The sequence below is a fragment of the Gossypium hirsutum genome, chromosome A12 (genome assembly GCF_007990345.1).
Source record: "Gossypium hirsutum isolate 1008001.06 chromosome A12, Gossypium_hirsutum_v2.1, whole genome shotgun sequence".
Lineage (NCBI taxonomy): Eukaryota > Viridiplantae > Streptophyta > Magnoliopsida > Malvales > Malvaceae > Gossypium > Gossypium hirsutum.
Genome location: NC_053435.1, coordinates 69,395,685 through 69,412,475, shown reverse-complemented (window position 1 = coordinate 69,412,475; position 16,791 = coordinate 69,395,685).

The window sequence follows — 16,791 nt, the reverse complement described above, 5'->3', positions numbered from 1 at the left end:
ATTTGATTGTTATCTGTTGTCACTGCTTAAAACTTACTAAGCATTGTAATGCTTACTCCGTTTACTCTGTTTCCTCTGTTTTATAGATCTCATTGCGAAGCTACAGGCTCGGGGATCGTCAACAACTAGTCACACTATCACTATCCACCGCTTGTTACTATTATGTTTAGAATTATTTTATGGCATGTATAGAATAGACTAGTGGCGGAAGAATATTTTTGGTGAATGTATATAAGCCATGCGAAAATGGCATCTTTTGAATGTTTACTTAGTGAAGTTTAAATTTTACCTCTGGCTGTGCTTAGTACTTATTTAAATGAACGATCTTTATTTCAAGAAAAAGTTCAAAATTTTTCTGTTCTAACATGAGTTACAAGTCCGGTAATGCCCCTTTACCTATTCTGGCGACGGTTACGGGATAGGGGTGTTACATTTTATTGGTATCAGAGCTACGGTTTAGTCAATTCTAGGACTAACCTAGCACGCGTGAGTCTATTTATACATGCCATAAAGTGATAAAATGATAGTGTGATGATTTTTGACTATTAAAATGTGTTTGCTGTATTGTAATGAATCTTGATCCCGATCGAGCTGTAGCAAGCTTCTGACTATGAGAATTTGCGATATAACCTCACTTAGATATGCCTAAATTATTAAGTTGATCAGGTACATATCATGTACTCGTATTTGAATTTCGATTTGGATTGAATTATAAAGGTATAAGTGATGCAATTTTGAAAGAGTGTTATGACTATAAATGTGATTTTTGTATGTGGCTATGGAACTGGAAGTTGAATGGTCGATAAGCATGTTGTGTTTGTATTCAAGTAATGTAAATGATGTACTAATGTGTATTGCTATATGTGTATATGTACATGAGAATTGAGAGTGATATATCCGGGCTAAATCCTGAAGAGCATTTGTGCTAGTGATATATCCGGGCTAAATCCCGAAGAACATTCGTGCTAGTGATGTATCCGGGCTAAATCCCGAAGAGCATTCGTGCTAGTGATATATCCAGGCTAAATCCCGAAGAGCATTTTTGCTAGTGATATATCCGGGCTAAATCCCGAAGAGCATTCGTGCTAGTGATGTATCCGGACTAAGTCCCGAAGAGCATTCGTGCTAGTGATATATCCGGGCTAAATCCCGAAGAGCATTCGTGCTAGTGATGTATCCGGGCTAGGTCCTGAAGAGAAATCATGCTGGTGACGTGTATTCAGGCCTTCGTGCCTAGTAGGCTTCGTGTCGGTAATTTAAGCAAAGTTTAAGTGTTCATTACTATACGAATTCAAATTTAAATGAGATGATATGTTTAAAAGTGTACATACATGATGTTTATAGACTTGGTTAAGTCATTTCAATGTGTAATAACGAATGAATAAGAGCACTATGTGTGTGAATGATTAGAGGCACTGTGTGTGTGCGAATTCCTTTAACCGAGCACTATGAGTGCGAGATCGGTCAGTGGGCACTAAGTGTGTGAAGTGGAATTCATGTAAGACCTCGTCTGGGACGAAGGCATTGATTTGAGATAGTGTGTAAGACCATGTCTGGGACATGGCATCGGCTCGATATGTGAGAATATGTAAGACCATATCTAGGATATGGCATTGTAAGAGCTATATGTGCTTAATGAGTATCCGTAATGATTTCGAATGATTCAACGGGTATATTTAAGATGATAAATAAAGTAAGATCAGAATAAGTGATACGGGTATGTACGGAAGGTATGTGAAAATCAAATGAAAGTAAAAATTTGTGAGTTCATATTATATTATGTTATGTATACTGAATAAGTGAATACGTAAAAAGATGGTGGATATGTTGTTAAGAAATGAATTCATGTTATAAATGTGTTACGGATTTAGTCTATGGAATGCATGGTATATGAAGTCATATGTGCTATTGCTAAATGACCCCTATTTTTTGTTAATCATATTCAAGAAATTATTTCGATTAAGTTCGACATTTGAAAGTCTGTAAGAATTTTTGATGAATGCTGATAATTTTGGATATATGGGTTATGTGCTAAAATAAATCCCATGCCGGTATACTATATGAGGCTTTATGCCAAATCGATTGTATACGGGTATCGTTAACGGTGATTGAATGTGCTAAATGAATTCAATGTTCAGGTATGTGGGTTTATTATGTGAATTATACATGTTAATATGTGCTTAATATGTGTTTGAAATGCATTTGTGAATTAAATTAAGTGATTATTGCTTATGAAATCAAGAAAATGAGATATATGTGCATACTTGTAGAAATGTTTATGTATTTGTTTTAAGATAAGAAAATGATTTTATAGATCGATGCGAAATCAATAATGAATTACAATTGCTATCGATGAGCTAATGTTTATATGAATATAATTCAAAAAGAGGACGTTATCCTAAACTATGCATTGGTAGAAATTTTTGGGGATGAAAATCCCTAAAGGGGGGGAGAGTTGTGACACCTCTAATTTGACCCTAGTCGAAAAGTGGTTTCGGGACCACAAAATCGAGTCATAAAAATAATTAGCCGTCATATTTTATGTTTATTATACGTGAATATGAATGTGTGAGAGTTTTAAGCTTCGATTTAGTCGATTGCATGTGAATTTAGTAATAGGACTTATGTGTGACACTTTTGAAATGCGATAGGTTAATCTATAAGGACCTATTAATGCATGTTGTATAAAAGAAGGGTTTGCATGTCAAATTAGCCAAAAATCTAGATGGTGGCCGGCCATGCTATGGGGTAAAACATATTATAGACATTTTATGCTAATATGTGTGGGAAGAATAATAAAATATGAGGGGAGTGGGAGGAGAAACCAAAGTTGTCTCCCCCTTACTCCCCATTGCCGTGACTAGAGAAAGGGGAGGAAAAACAAAGTTCTTTCTTTGTTGTTCAACTTGGCCGAATAGAAGAAACAAAGCAGGGGAAGAATTTTTGGTCACTTGAGTCATTAAAAAGGTTAGTATATTATGTCAAATTGTGAAATTTTAACTTGTTTTAGGTAAATAATCATGGTTCTTACTTAGCCCATGCTAAAATTTGTAATTTTGATGGATGATTGGAGCATTCGGCTAGGGTATAAAGGAAGGGATTTTGGTTGTTTCATCTAAGTATTGATGATGGATATGTTAATGATGAAATATAATCGGCCATGGAAGTAGCTCATTTTGGAAGTATGATTTGTGGTATGTTTTTTTGTGGTTGATTATAAAATTTGGCTTAAGTGAGGTAATTGGTAAAAGATGTGTTTATGATATAATACATATGCTTTCATAAGCTAAGTTATGTATATGTGATATCTTGCATATTGGTTGTTAAAGTAAGGTTTGAGATGTTAACGTATGAATATGTTTTGTTTGTGGTTCGGCAACTAATGGTTAAGTTGTTAAGTTACATGCTTGAGTTTAAAATGTGCCTTATATGTGGTTTATGAATTTGGTAAATGATAGATTGATATTTTGGATATTTCATTAGTCAAGTGATATTGTAACTATAGTATGATTTGATTCGGCACTTATGTGTAAAATTGGTAGTTATTATTTTGGTAAAATGTGCAAAATTTGGTAAGACCAAATTTTATACTTAAGCTTAAGTGAAGTTGTTAATGCTGTATATATATATATTAACGATTAATAAATCATGTGGTTTGGCTTGACTTAGTAAATAGTGAAGAAATGCATATTTATACATAGTGTTTATGAAAGGTAGTTTTATAAATGTGATATGAGTATTTTGTTTGTAAATGAGTAGTAAATATGTTAAGAATGGTTCTAAAATGTATATGGATGCCGTGCGATTGTGTTTGATTGGGAAGTAAAGTGTTTGATTTAGCTCAAGAGCTTAGAGGATCAAAGTTGGATAAGGGAAGAGAGAAAGTAAACGAATAGCTGTGGATATCTAGTCGTCATCCACATCCGAGGTAAGTTTTAAGTGATTAAACGTTGAGTAAATTCAATCATAATAGGACATAATGAGTTGAGTTAATAAGATATGATGTGGCCATGATATGTCTTAAACTCAAATGGTAAGTTCATAAGTGTTTGGACTTGGAAATTTAAGAGCAAATTGTAATAATTTGCTTTGGACAGAAGCAGTAACGTGATCTTAGAAAATCACTATAAATTGTTGGTGTGAAATTATAGGCTGAATAAAATATGTAATCAAAGCTTAGTTAGTCTAGTTTCTTATAAAAGAGACCGTGGAAGCAAAGAAATTTCCTATAAAGAGATATTTAAAGTTGTGTGGGACAGTGTCAGAATGACTCCAAAATCCCCTGTTCTGTTTTTAGAAAATCATTATAATTTGTAAAAAAATGGTTATAAGATAAAACTTATATGCTTAGACTCCTTAATGAGTATAGTTTCAAATAAAATCAAATAGAACACATTTTGAATTCTGTACAATGAAAAATTTGATTCGTAGTGAAGAGTGGTCAGATTAGTCAAGCAGTGAAATAGGGGAAAATTTAAGAAAAATCTGGTACTGATTGGCCAAACCGAAAGTTCTGGAAATTTTATGGATGGAAGATATACGAGTCTATATTCAGGGAAAATTAACGGCAAGTGATTTGGAGTTTTGTAGCTCCAGTTATAAATAATTTAGTGACTATTGCTTAGGAAAACAGCTCGTAGTGAATATGTGATTTTGTTGTAAACATGGATAAAACTTGTTTTAGTTGCTCATAAGCTATTGATTAAACCCATACGTGAATTCTAAATCGTGATATTGTAAAATGGTATATGAGTGTTAGACGGATCTTCGATATTAAAATTTGTGAAATTGTAAGTTTATGAGTATTCAAATATGAAATGATAGTATGGCGTGAAATTGAATTATTCATTGGAAAATGATTGATGTAGATTCGGCCAAGACAAAGTGTATACATGATAGTATATGTGGTATGTGAAGTATATTTGGATAATTGTGATGGGAATACATGAAAATTTATATTTTGATCTAGGATTTTATGTGATGAATGTGAATGTGTATATATGTGATAAGGCCGAATGGCCAATGTGATGAATGTGAACATGCATATATGTGATAAGGCCAAATGGCCAATGTGATGAATGTGAACATGCATATATGTGATAAGGCCGAATGGCCAATGTGATGAATGTGAACATGCATATATGTGATAAGGCCGAATGGCCTATGTGATGAATGTGAACATGCATATATGTGATAAGGCCGAATGGCCAATGTGATGAACGTGAGCATGCATATGTGTGATAAGGCCGAGTGGCCAATGTGGTGAATATGAACATGCATATATGTGGTAAAGCCGAATGGCTAGTGTGAAATATGTAGGCGATGTGCGTATATCGTGGCCGAACGACCAAATGTGAAAGGTGTGTATTATTAGATATTTGATGAGGCAAATGAATGACAAATATGACAGTCGATGTGAATGTTGTAACATGTGATTAAATGTACATGAAACTTGGAAATATATTTCGCGTGAGACCCGATGACTACGTGTGGAGAGTATGTCCGGGTAAGACCCGATGACTACGTGTGGAGATTTTGTCCGGGTAAGACCCGATAACTTCGTGTGGAGATTTCGTCTGAGCTAAAGGTCTCGCCGATAATCCGAGTAGAGGTTAAAGATATAAGACTTCGTAATAAGAATTGCTTATAAATATATTCAATGCGAAAGGTTAAACAGGTATGTACTCCAAGTTTATATGTGAGCTTGATTTGAACTAAATCATAAGGTAGTTATGTGATGCATACGAGAGCAATCTATGAGACTATTCCTATGATTATGTGACATCGGATCAGTGTGAGAGGTTATGTGAAATCATACGATATATCTATGTCACATGATCTCACTTTTATGTGAAAGTTTATCTGCCTATTGTATATGATGAGATGTGCATATTCGGTAAAGGGATGGTATGCCCGAAGGAAGAGTGAAATAAAAATACGAACAACTTTGTTATAATTTGATTGTTATCTGTTGTCACTGCTTAAAACTTACTAAGCATTGTAATGCTTACTCCGTTTACTCTGTTTCCTCTGTTTTATAGATCTCATTACGAAGCTACAGGCTCGGGGATCGTCAGCAACTAGTCACACTATCACTATCCACCGCTTGTTACTGTTATGTTTAGAATTATTTTATGGCATGTATAGAATAGACTAGTGGCGGAAGAATATTTTTGGTGAATGTATATAAGCCATGCGAAAATGGCATCTTTTGAATGTTTACTTAGTGAAGTTTAAATTTTACCTCTGGCTGTGCTTAGTACTTATTTAAATGAACGATCTTTATTTCAAGAAAAAGTTCAAAATTTTTCTGTTCTGACATGAGTTACAAGTCCGGTAATGCCCCTTTACCTATTCTGGCGACGGTTACGGGATAGTGGTGTTACATCGGATCTTAGCTCTCTGTCGAATTGTTCTTTTGGTGTTTGCAGTTTTGGTAAGTATTCCTCATCCATGGGCTAAGGTTTGCCGAAAAGCCATAGTAAGGTAAGGAGACTTGTGCTGGATACGAGTCAACTATTATTCTGGTTTTAATAGTTATGATTGGTACAGATCTAGGAGCTGATCGTGGTTAGTGAAGGGGTTATTATACTTATCGCGCAAGGTAAGGTTAAGGTGAGATTCTGGCTTTTGGTAAAGTATTTGATAAGTATGTAAGATTAATCTTTGAGTGATATCGATTGTAGGTCTGGGCTAAGGACATTGCATCACGCTTGCTTACCAGGTGTGTACATACACTACACACACACACTATGAATCACCACAAGCTGAAATGCCGAAATGCCGAAATGCCAAACGTTTGGCTATAGTAGTCTTACGAGTGCGCGAACACTCGTAAGGAAGAGACCGATAGGTTGCCTAAGACCCACGGGTGATTTCGTGGGCTTGGTTTGTGATTTGGCCATGCGGGCTGGAATGGGCTAAATGAGCCTGATGGGCTGTTGAGCCCATAATAGGCAAAAACTGAATATTGATACTATGTGATAGGAATTTGTATGTGAGCATGAATATGAATGTGATTTGGGCCTAATGGGCCATATGAATATGATTGGGCTTAATGGGCCAGATACAGGTATGTGAATTTGTTTGGGCTTTGTAAGGGGTTTCGGGCATAGTATATGATAAATACATAAGACTTAATTAATATTTTGCGACAGTGGATAGGTCAAAGGGTTAAGGTGTGGCAACGGGTATATGAATGTCTAGGATTAGATCTAGGGAGAGCTTGGCACTTAAGCGGTCTTAATGACTCACCTCCTCTTTTTCTGGAATCTTAGCTGGTGCATAGTATTCGTTCATCTTAGCTTTCAGGATTTATTTACGGGCCAAGGCAAGTGAAATCCATATCTAGGGAAATTATCAAAATGCCCGTAAGAGCGAAAATGACAAAATTACCCCTAGGTGTGAAATGTAAGTTTTATGAATGTGACATGCATGTTTGCTGCATACATATGATATTCTGCTTAGGAGCCGAATTGGGAATTGGGTATGGAAAATTCAGCTATAAAGGCTATAAATCGGGGCCGAATACAAGGTTGTCGGGCTACTGCTGAAATTTTTCTTCACCTTGTTGCCAGAAACTGCTTTCTTCAAAAGCTGAAAACCTTTTTTTTTCAAGATCGAAAAAACTGAAAACCCTTTTGTTTTTCTTTCTTTTCTTCCTGCCGATTTATATTCTTCTCTGCACAATTTTCTTTGTTTCACTTAGCCAATTTCTTCTTCCACTCTTCCAAAAAGCAAACACTCATAAGGGAGAGACTAATATGTTGCCTGAGACCCACGAGTGATTTCGTGGACTTGGGTTGTGATTTGGCCATACAGGCCGGAATGTGCTAAATGGGCCTGATGGGCTGTTGTGCCTATAATAGGTAAAAACAGAATATTGATGCTATGTGATAGAAATTTGTATGTGAGCATGAATATGAATGCGATTGGGCCTAACGGGCCATATAAATGTGATTTGGGCCTAATGGGCCATATACATGTGATTTGGGCCTAATGGGCCATATGAATATGATTGGGCTTAATAGGCCAGATACAGGTATGTGAATTTGTTTGGGCTTTGTATGGGGTTTCGGGCTTAGTATATGATAACTACATAACACTTAATAAATATTTTGCGACCGTGGTCAGGTCAATGGGTTAAAGTGTGGCAACGGGTATATGCATGTCTAGGATTGGATCTAGGGAGAGGTTGGTACTTAAGCAGTCTTAATGACTCACCTCTTCTTCTCTGGAATCCTACCTGGTGCATAGTATTCGTTTATCTTAGCTCTCGAGATTTGTTTACAGGCCAAGGTAAGTGAAATCCATATCTAGGGAAAATTATTTAAATACCCATAAGGGAGAAAATGACCAAATTACCCCTAGGTGTTAAATGTAAGTTTTATGAATGTGACATGCATGTTTGCTGCATACATATGATATTCTGCTTAGGTTGCATAAGGGTTGGGGATTATGGAATGGAGGAAGTATGTGAGGATCTCATGGTTGCTTGACAATCATAGATCCACCGACGGCTTTTAAAGCCCAATATGTAAATGAAGGTAGTTCTGCAATAGCGCTACCATTGGTGTGTGGGCTGGGTAGGTCGATATTATATCCCCACATGGTGTGACGGGGGACGGAGCAGGTGTATAGCAAATGGATAATTTGGATGGGATTGCATTGTATGTTTGATGATTTTTCTTTGACTGCTTGTTTTTCATCGAGGGTTGTACACACTGAGTTTGCAAAAACTCAACCCCTCATTTATTTTATTTTCAGGTGATGCTCAATAGAAGGTTCGATGTTTGGAGGGACTCTGTGTGGCCAGCTAGCAAGATGATTTGGACATGTTTTTTTGTTTAGCATTTAGGTTTTTATTTCTTTTAAGTATGTTCCAAACCAGATTATAATAAGGTTTTCATTGTTTTATTATTACTTGAATTATTATTATTAATTTCACTGTAATTTCAAGAAGTTGAACATGGGTTTTCTAAATTATAATGTGTTTCTACGTTTCCGCAATTAAATTTTTAAATGATAAGTTTCTTAAATCAAATATTTTAAACAAGGTTTTTGCAACTAAATTTTAAAAAGTGACATATTGTTATCAAATCCTATGTTTTGAACAAGTGATTGAAAGGAGTTTTTTTTTTGTTAATTAGGATTTTCTTCTATTTTAAGAAGGGTTTTAAATGAAAACACGATTTTCGCTAAAACACTTCAATGTGACACACTGAATTCAACCATAACGTTTGGGCCGAGTTTGGGGTGTTACATTTAGTGGTATCAGAGCCCAGATTGCAAAACGCAGGCTGTGAAGTGGGCCTTATTACTTGATTTCTTTTTGTGTTTTAAAAAAAATACAATGTTTTGGAAAAAGGAAAGTCTTGCTAAGTAGTACACCGAGTCTCCGGCGTCTAACCACGTAAGTACTTTTACTCTTAAATTTGTTTAAATTGTTATACAGTATATAGTTAGAGGGCTACTTTAGATGATTTTGTTAGAATGGAACTGAAGCCCGTAGGATCTTGGAACTGTAGAGGATTTTCGAAAACAATCTTCTCTTTAATTACTTCCATAAAACATCGGGTTAATTATTGAAACTAACTAAGACTTCATAAAATTTCTAATTTAGATAATACGTAAATTGACGATGAGTGCTAAAAGAGGTGCAAGAGGCCATGGCCGAGGCCGTGGAAGTTTTAGGGCTAAATCGTCGGCATCGGCCATGTGCCCAATGTTGGAGTAGACGAGGCTCCGGCCTCACCTGTGGCTGGAAATGGACGGTATAATCGGGCCGCGGGAGAAGATGCATTGTCGTAGGCAATACTATGGATTTTGGAAAGGGTCGTTGGGCCTAACAACAGCACTGGAAATCAGGGGTCCATTCTGTAGCGAATTCGATTGAACGGGGCTGAGATCTTTAAGGGCGTGGCTGGCGTGGCTCCTAATTTGGCGGAATATTGGTTAGAGGCCGCTGAAAGAATAATGGAGGACCTGGACTGTTCACCGGAACAAAAGTTAAAAGGAGCAGTGCCACTGCTTAGGGAAGAAGCCTATTAGTGGTGGTTGACAGTGAAAGAGGGCACCCAACCGGAGCGGGTCACTTGGAAGTTTTTTAAAGCTCCATTCCAAGAGAAGTATGTGGGTGCAAGCTATGTGGATGCTAGAAGGAAGGAGTTCCTGAACTTGACCCAAGGAAACAAATCGGTGGCGGAGTATGAGGCGAAGTTTCTACGCCTTAGTAGGTATGCAAGAGTAATGGTGACAACGGACTATGAGTGTTGCGTTAGGTTTGAGGATGGACTGAGTGATAGCCTTAGGGTTTTCATAGCTCCACAAAGGGAGCGAGTTTTCTCGGAGTTGGTGGAGAAAGCAAAGATAGAAGAGGAGGTGAAGTGCACAGAGCGCCTAAATCGAGAAAAAGGAAGGGGTAAGAGTAAAATGGAGGCTGAGACTCTTGGTGTTGGACAGATGCCTAGGGCTAGGGCCAGAGTTAATGGGCCACATAGAATAGGGTCCCCTGCTGTTAATCCAGGGGTGCCACTTTGTGCTGATTGTGGGAAAGGTCATGTAGGCGAGTGTTGGAAGAGGACGGGAGCTTGTCTAGCTTATGGATCTATGGAGCATAGGATCAATAATTTCCCTAGAATGTCAGCTTAGGTGCCAGTCGTGGATCGAGGCGATCTACAGCCACCGAAGGGTGGTCAGCTACAGCTGAGAGGCCGTGATCAAGCCAATGGTGGAAACAGTTTGGGTCGAGGAGCACCAGGCAGAGGTGCTGGTCATGCTGAGATGAGGCAGCCAGCTTTGATCTATGCAGCACGTTGTCAAGAGGATGGAGACGCTCCAGACGCGAATAATGGTACGTACTTACCCATAGTGTGCTATTTAACTAAGTTGGAATTAGGGTGCGCAGGGGAAGTGTGGTGTGGTAGTCTGTGTTAGTAGTTGGAAATTTCGAGGATGAATTTTCTTTTAGGGGGTAGAGTTGTAACGCCCCAAAAATCTCGAAACCCAAAAATCCTAAAATCCCAAACTTTCTTTGTTTTCGGTGTTGATAAAAATTGTTTTTTATGTTCCTAGCCATGTGATAATTATAGTATGTAACACCCCGTACCCGAGCCCGTTGTCGGAGTCGAACACGAGGTGCTAACAGACATAATACACTTATTTGCACAGTCCATTTTAAAATTCCAGACGAACTGGCTAACTGCATCACTCTCACCTTAAAAATCATATCTCGAGTTCCAAAACTAGACTCATGTGTTCATCTACAAATTTTTTTCTAGAATTTTTGGTAGAGCCAATTAGTACAGTTTATTAGTTAAAGTCCCCCCTGTTTCAGGGTTCGACTACACTGACCTTTGCGCATTACAACTTGGATATCTCCCTGTACAGGGCTTCAATACTGATGTCGTTTGTTTCTATAGAAACTAGACTCAAAAAGGAATCTATAAATATATTTATTTACTTCTAATTATCTCTGGTTAATTTATAATGAATTTTCAAAGTCAGATCATGGGATCCATAAATCGCTCTGGCCCTGTCCCATGTAAACTTAAATATCCCTTTAAATACGACTCATATGACCGTTTCGTTTCTTACATATGGAAGTAGATTCATCAAGGTTTGATTACATAATTTATTCACTATTTAATTCCATTCCTACTATTTTTAGTGATTTTTCAAATTCACACCACTGCTGCTGTCAGCATCTGCCTTTAAGGTAGACTTTACCTAGTACATAGTTTCCATGATTCAACTAACCCTTTTAGCATATATAGCACAAAGTATGATCGTGATTAACCATCCCAATGGCCAATCATTGCCAAGCACATCCACACCTCTCAATAACCATATACATACAAAATGATTTATAACATTATGCTCAAAAATATATATAAGCCATTTTCGCATGGCTATCCAAATTTGTACAATACCGAAAGGTACATGACCAACATCAAAAAGGGTAGTCCTATACATGCCATTTCAAAGTTCAACCAAAAGTGTACCAAAAGGGGCTTTGATAGTGTGGACGACTTCGACTTCGACAATCCCGAGTGCGATAGCTAACGAACCAAAATCTATAAAACAGAGATTCAAAGAAACGGAGTAAGCATTTAATGCTTAGTAAGTTTTGAGCCATGAAATTAGACACAACTAAAGTGTAGTATTCATATGGCTAAACGGATAATTTCATATGCACAAATTCTCAATATCATACTTACTTCACATTACCAACCCTTATATTCATACACAAAAGATCAACTTAGCCAAAGGCCGGTAGCTCATTTATCGACTGAGCGAATACTAATTGTAAGGGATCAACTAAATCAATTCATATACAAGACATACCTCATTGCTGGGATTTTACGAGCATATTAATTGAAACTATTACAGCAAGGTCGCTCATTCCCAAGCCAAGTACCTTCGGGATTTAACTAGATATAGCTACTCGCTCAATGCCTTCGGGACATAGCCCGGATATAGTAACTCACACCAATGCCTTCGGGACTTAGCCCGGATATAGTAGCTCACACAAATGCCTTCGGGACTTAGCCCGGATGTAATAACTCGCACAAATGCCTTTGGGACTTAGCCCGGATATAGTAACTCGCACAAATGCCTTCGGGACTTAGCCCGGAACTAGTCACTAGCACAAATGCCTTCGGGACTTAGCCCGGTTATCATCCGAATATTCATGCACATATCAATAAATCATGACACATTTATATCTCATTTTCATAATTAGAGTTCAAACACAAGTCACGTATTAAGCACTCCCATTTTCGGCTCACTAGCCACATACAAACAGCATGGTTTAGTTTGCTTTATGACACGATCTCTATGCACATACGGCTACCCGTCATGCGTATAGACTAATTTACTCATCATATAATTCAAGTAGAATCATCATATCACCGTATATTTGTTATGCTCGAACATCATGACTTAATCAAATCATAAACTAAGTCTCATTGCTCGGAAACTTACCTTGGATGTTGTCGAACGATTTCGATGGCTATTCGACCACTTTTTCCTTCCCTTTATCGGATTTAGTTCCCCTTTGCTCTTGAGCTTAATTTAACAAATAAATTGATTTAATCATTTGAGCATCAAAAGAGGAACTCAAGGTACTTAGCCCATATATATATACATTAGACATTAAAGTCACATACATATGAAATCATGAATCAACTCAACATATTAGCCCACACTCTCTTTTAGCCGATTGTCTAAGCCAAGATAAAAGCATCAATATGCTTGCCTCTAACCGAATACATGCAACACCAATCTTCTTCCTATGGCCGAATATGCATGTCTATGTTGAGGCTGATTATATGCTTAATACTTCCTACAAGTATGGTTACTTGTATTGATTATATATCATCTTCTTTCAAGTTCAAAACTCGGCTAATACGCATATATACACTAGTAATCAAATACTAACATTTTGCACTTCACCTTACTACCATTTCACATCTATTTTCTACCATGGCCGAATGCATCAAGACACCATACCATTCAATTTTGGTCATGGGTTACACAAAGAACTAAATGTCTAACTCAAAAATGCCAAAAAGAAAATCCAAGAGTCATCAATCACCATCACATGTATCATTACAAAGCTTCACACTCAGCATGCAAATGACATCAACACAAATCCAGCTTAGCCGAAACTTAACTCATCTTCATGCCTCATCACCACAACATCAAACATCAACCAAGAAGACAACACCCATGGCCGAATATCATCTCCATCTCATAGCAAAGATTTAAACCATGGGCTAGGTAGAACTCAAACTAACAACTAAAAACATGCATGAATCTCAAGGACAACATCAAACATACCTTAGTCTAGCAAACCACCATAGCCGATTTTCTCAAGCTCTTCCCCTTCCTTTCTTTCCTCTATTCAGCCAAAGATGTTCAAGAATGAACACTTTTTTTTGTTTTCTTTCTTCAATTCACGGTAATGGGGGGGAAACATGGATGAGACAATTTTTTTTCATCATCATTTACCTTTCCATTATTATTTTATTGCCCATACTCCTTATTTTATTTTTTTCTAACATAAACCATTATCACAACATGTTTTATGACATGTTTTACCCATCACCCTTTGTCATGGTCGGCCACTAGTAATTAAATGGGGGAAATTGACATGCAAGTCCACCCCTTTGATTACATGCACTAATAGATCCTTATAGATTAACCTATCACATTTCAAAAGTGTCACACATAAGTCCTATTGACTAATTTCACATGCAATTTACTAAATCGAAGCTTAAAACTTTCACACATTCATAATCACATATTTTAGATAATAAATATCATATTCAAATGGTTTGGTGACTCGGTTTAGCGGTCCCGAAACCGCTTTCCGACTAGGGTCACTTTAGGGCTGTCACAACTCTCCCCCACTTAAGAAATTTTCGTCCCCGAAAATCTTACTGGTAAATAGGTTTGGGTATCGCTCTTTCATAGAGTTCTCGGGTTCCCAAGTAGCTTTTTCTATCCCATGTTTGAGCCATAACACTTTTACTAAAGGAACCTTTTTGTTTCGTAACTCTTTCACTTCACGAGCTAGGATACGAATCGACTCTTCTTCATAACTCATGTCGGATTGAATTTCAACCTTTGATGGATTAATTACGTGTGACGGATCAGATCTATAACGTCGAAGCATCAAAACAAGAAAGACGTCGTGAATCTTTTCAAGTTCAGGGGGCAAAATCAATCTATACGCAATTGGACCAACTCGTTCGGAGATTTCGTACGGCCCAATGAATCTCGGACTCAACTTGCCCTTACGGCCAAATCTGAGTATCTTTTTCCAAGGTGAAACTTTAAGAAACACTTTATCTCCCACCTGATATTCAATGTCCTTTCGTTTCAAATCCGCATACGATTTCTGACGATCTATGGCTGCCTTCAGACTTTCACGGATTACTTTTACTTTCTGTTCGGCATCTTTAATCAAATCAATTCCAAAAATTTTACTTTCATCGAGCTCGGTCCAGAACAATGGTGTACGGCATTTACACCCGTACAAAGCCTCGTAAGGCGCCATCTTAATACTTGATTGAAAACTATTGTTGTAAGCGAATTCAATCAAAGGTAAATACCGCTCCCATGAGCCACTAAACTCGAGGATGCAACATCTCAACATATCCTCAAGTATCTGAATTATCCGCTCGGATTGACCATCGGTTTGTGGATGAAAAGCGGTGCTAAAATGCAGCTTTGTACCCAAAGCTTCTTGCAATTTCTTCCAAAATCGCGAGGTGAATCTCGGATCTCTATCCGACACAATAGAAATCGGTACCCCGTGTAATCTCACAATCTGAGAAACATACAATTCAGCTAGTTTATCCAATGAAAAATCAGTACGTACGGGGATAAAATGAGCCGACTTAGTCAGTCTATCGACAACAACCCAAATCACATCTTTCTTACTTGTCGACAATGGCAACCCAGACACAAAATCGATCGTGATTCTATCCCATTTCCATTTAGGTATCATGATCGGCTGAAGTAAACCAGTAGGCACTTGATGTTCCGCCTTCACTTGCTGACATACTAAGCACTTCGAGACAAAATCGGAAATGTCTCGTTTCATACCATGACACCAAAACTGACGTCTCAGATCGTTGTACATTTTCATACTCCCCGGGTGAATTGACATTTAGCTACAATGAGCTTCATTCAGAATCATCGAAATGAGTTCTGAATTTCTTGGAACACACAACCGACTTCTGAACCTCAAACAATCGTCATCATCAATTTGAAACTCTGATTCCATATTCGGAACACATTCAGCCCGTTTTGCAACCAATTCATCATCGACTTTCTGAGCTTCACGAATTTGATGAATCAACAATGGTTTGGCCTTTAATTCTGCCACTAACACATTGTCGGATAGAACAGACAAGTGTACATTCATCGCTCGTAAAGAAAACAGTGATTTACGACTTAAGGCATCTGCAACCACATTTGCCTTTCCCAGGTGATAGTCAATGACAAGCTCATAATCTTTCAACAACTCGAGCCAACGTCTTTGTCGCAGATTTAAGTCTCTTTGAGACATCAAATATTTGAGACTTTTGTGATCCGAATACGCATGGCACTTCTCGCCAAATAAATAATGTCGCCATATTTTCAAAGCAAATACGATGGCAGCTAGTTCGAGATCATGGGTCAGACAATTTTTCTCATGTGGCTTTAATTGTCTCGACGCATAGGCCACAACTCGACCTTCTTGCATCAATACGCAACCCAACCCAAGTAGGGATGCATCACTATAAATGACGAACTCCTTGCCTGATTCGGGCTGCACTAGTACTGGAGCTTCCGTCAAGTGAGTTTTCAATTGTTCGAAACTTTTCTGACACTTTTCTGTCCATTCAAACTTAACATCCTTCTGAATTAGTTTCGTCATTGGTGTGGCTATCATCGAGAAACCTTTCACAAACCGCCGGTAGTAACCGGTAAGTCCCAAAAAGCTCTGAACCTCAGTAATATTTCTCGGAGGCTTCCAGCTAAGTATGGCTGAAATTTTGCTCGGGTCAACTCGAATACCCAATGCGGATACCACATGACCCAAGAAGCTAACCTCTCTTAACCAGAACTCACACTTACTGAACTTAGCATATAACTGCTTATCCCGCAAAATTTACAACACTAATCCTAGGTGTTCAGCATGATCGGTTTCATTTCTCGAATAAACCAAAATATCATCGATAAACACGACTACAAACCGATCCAAATATGGTCTGAAGATCCGATTCATCAAATCCA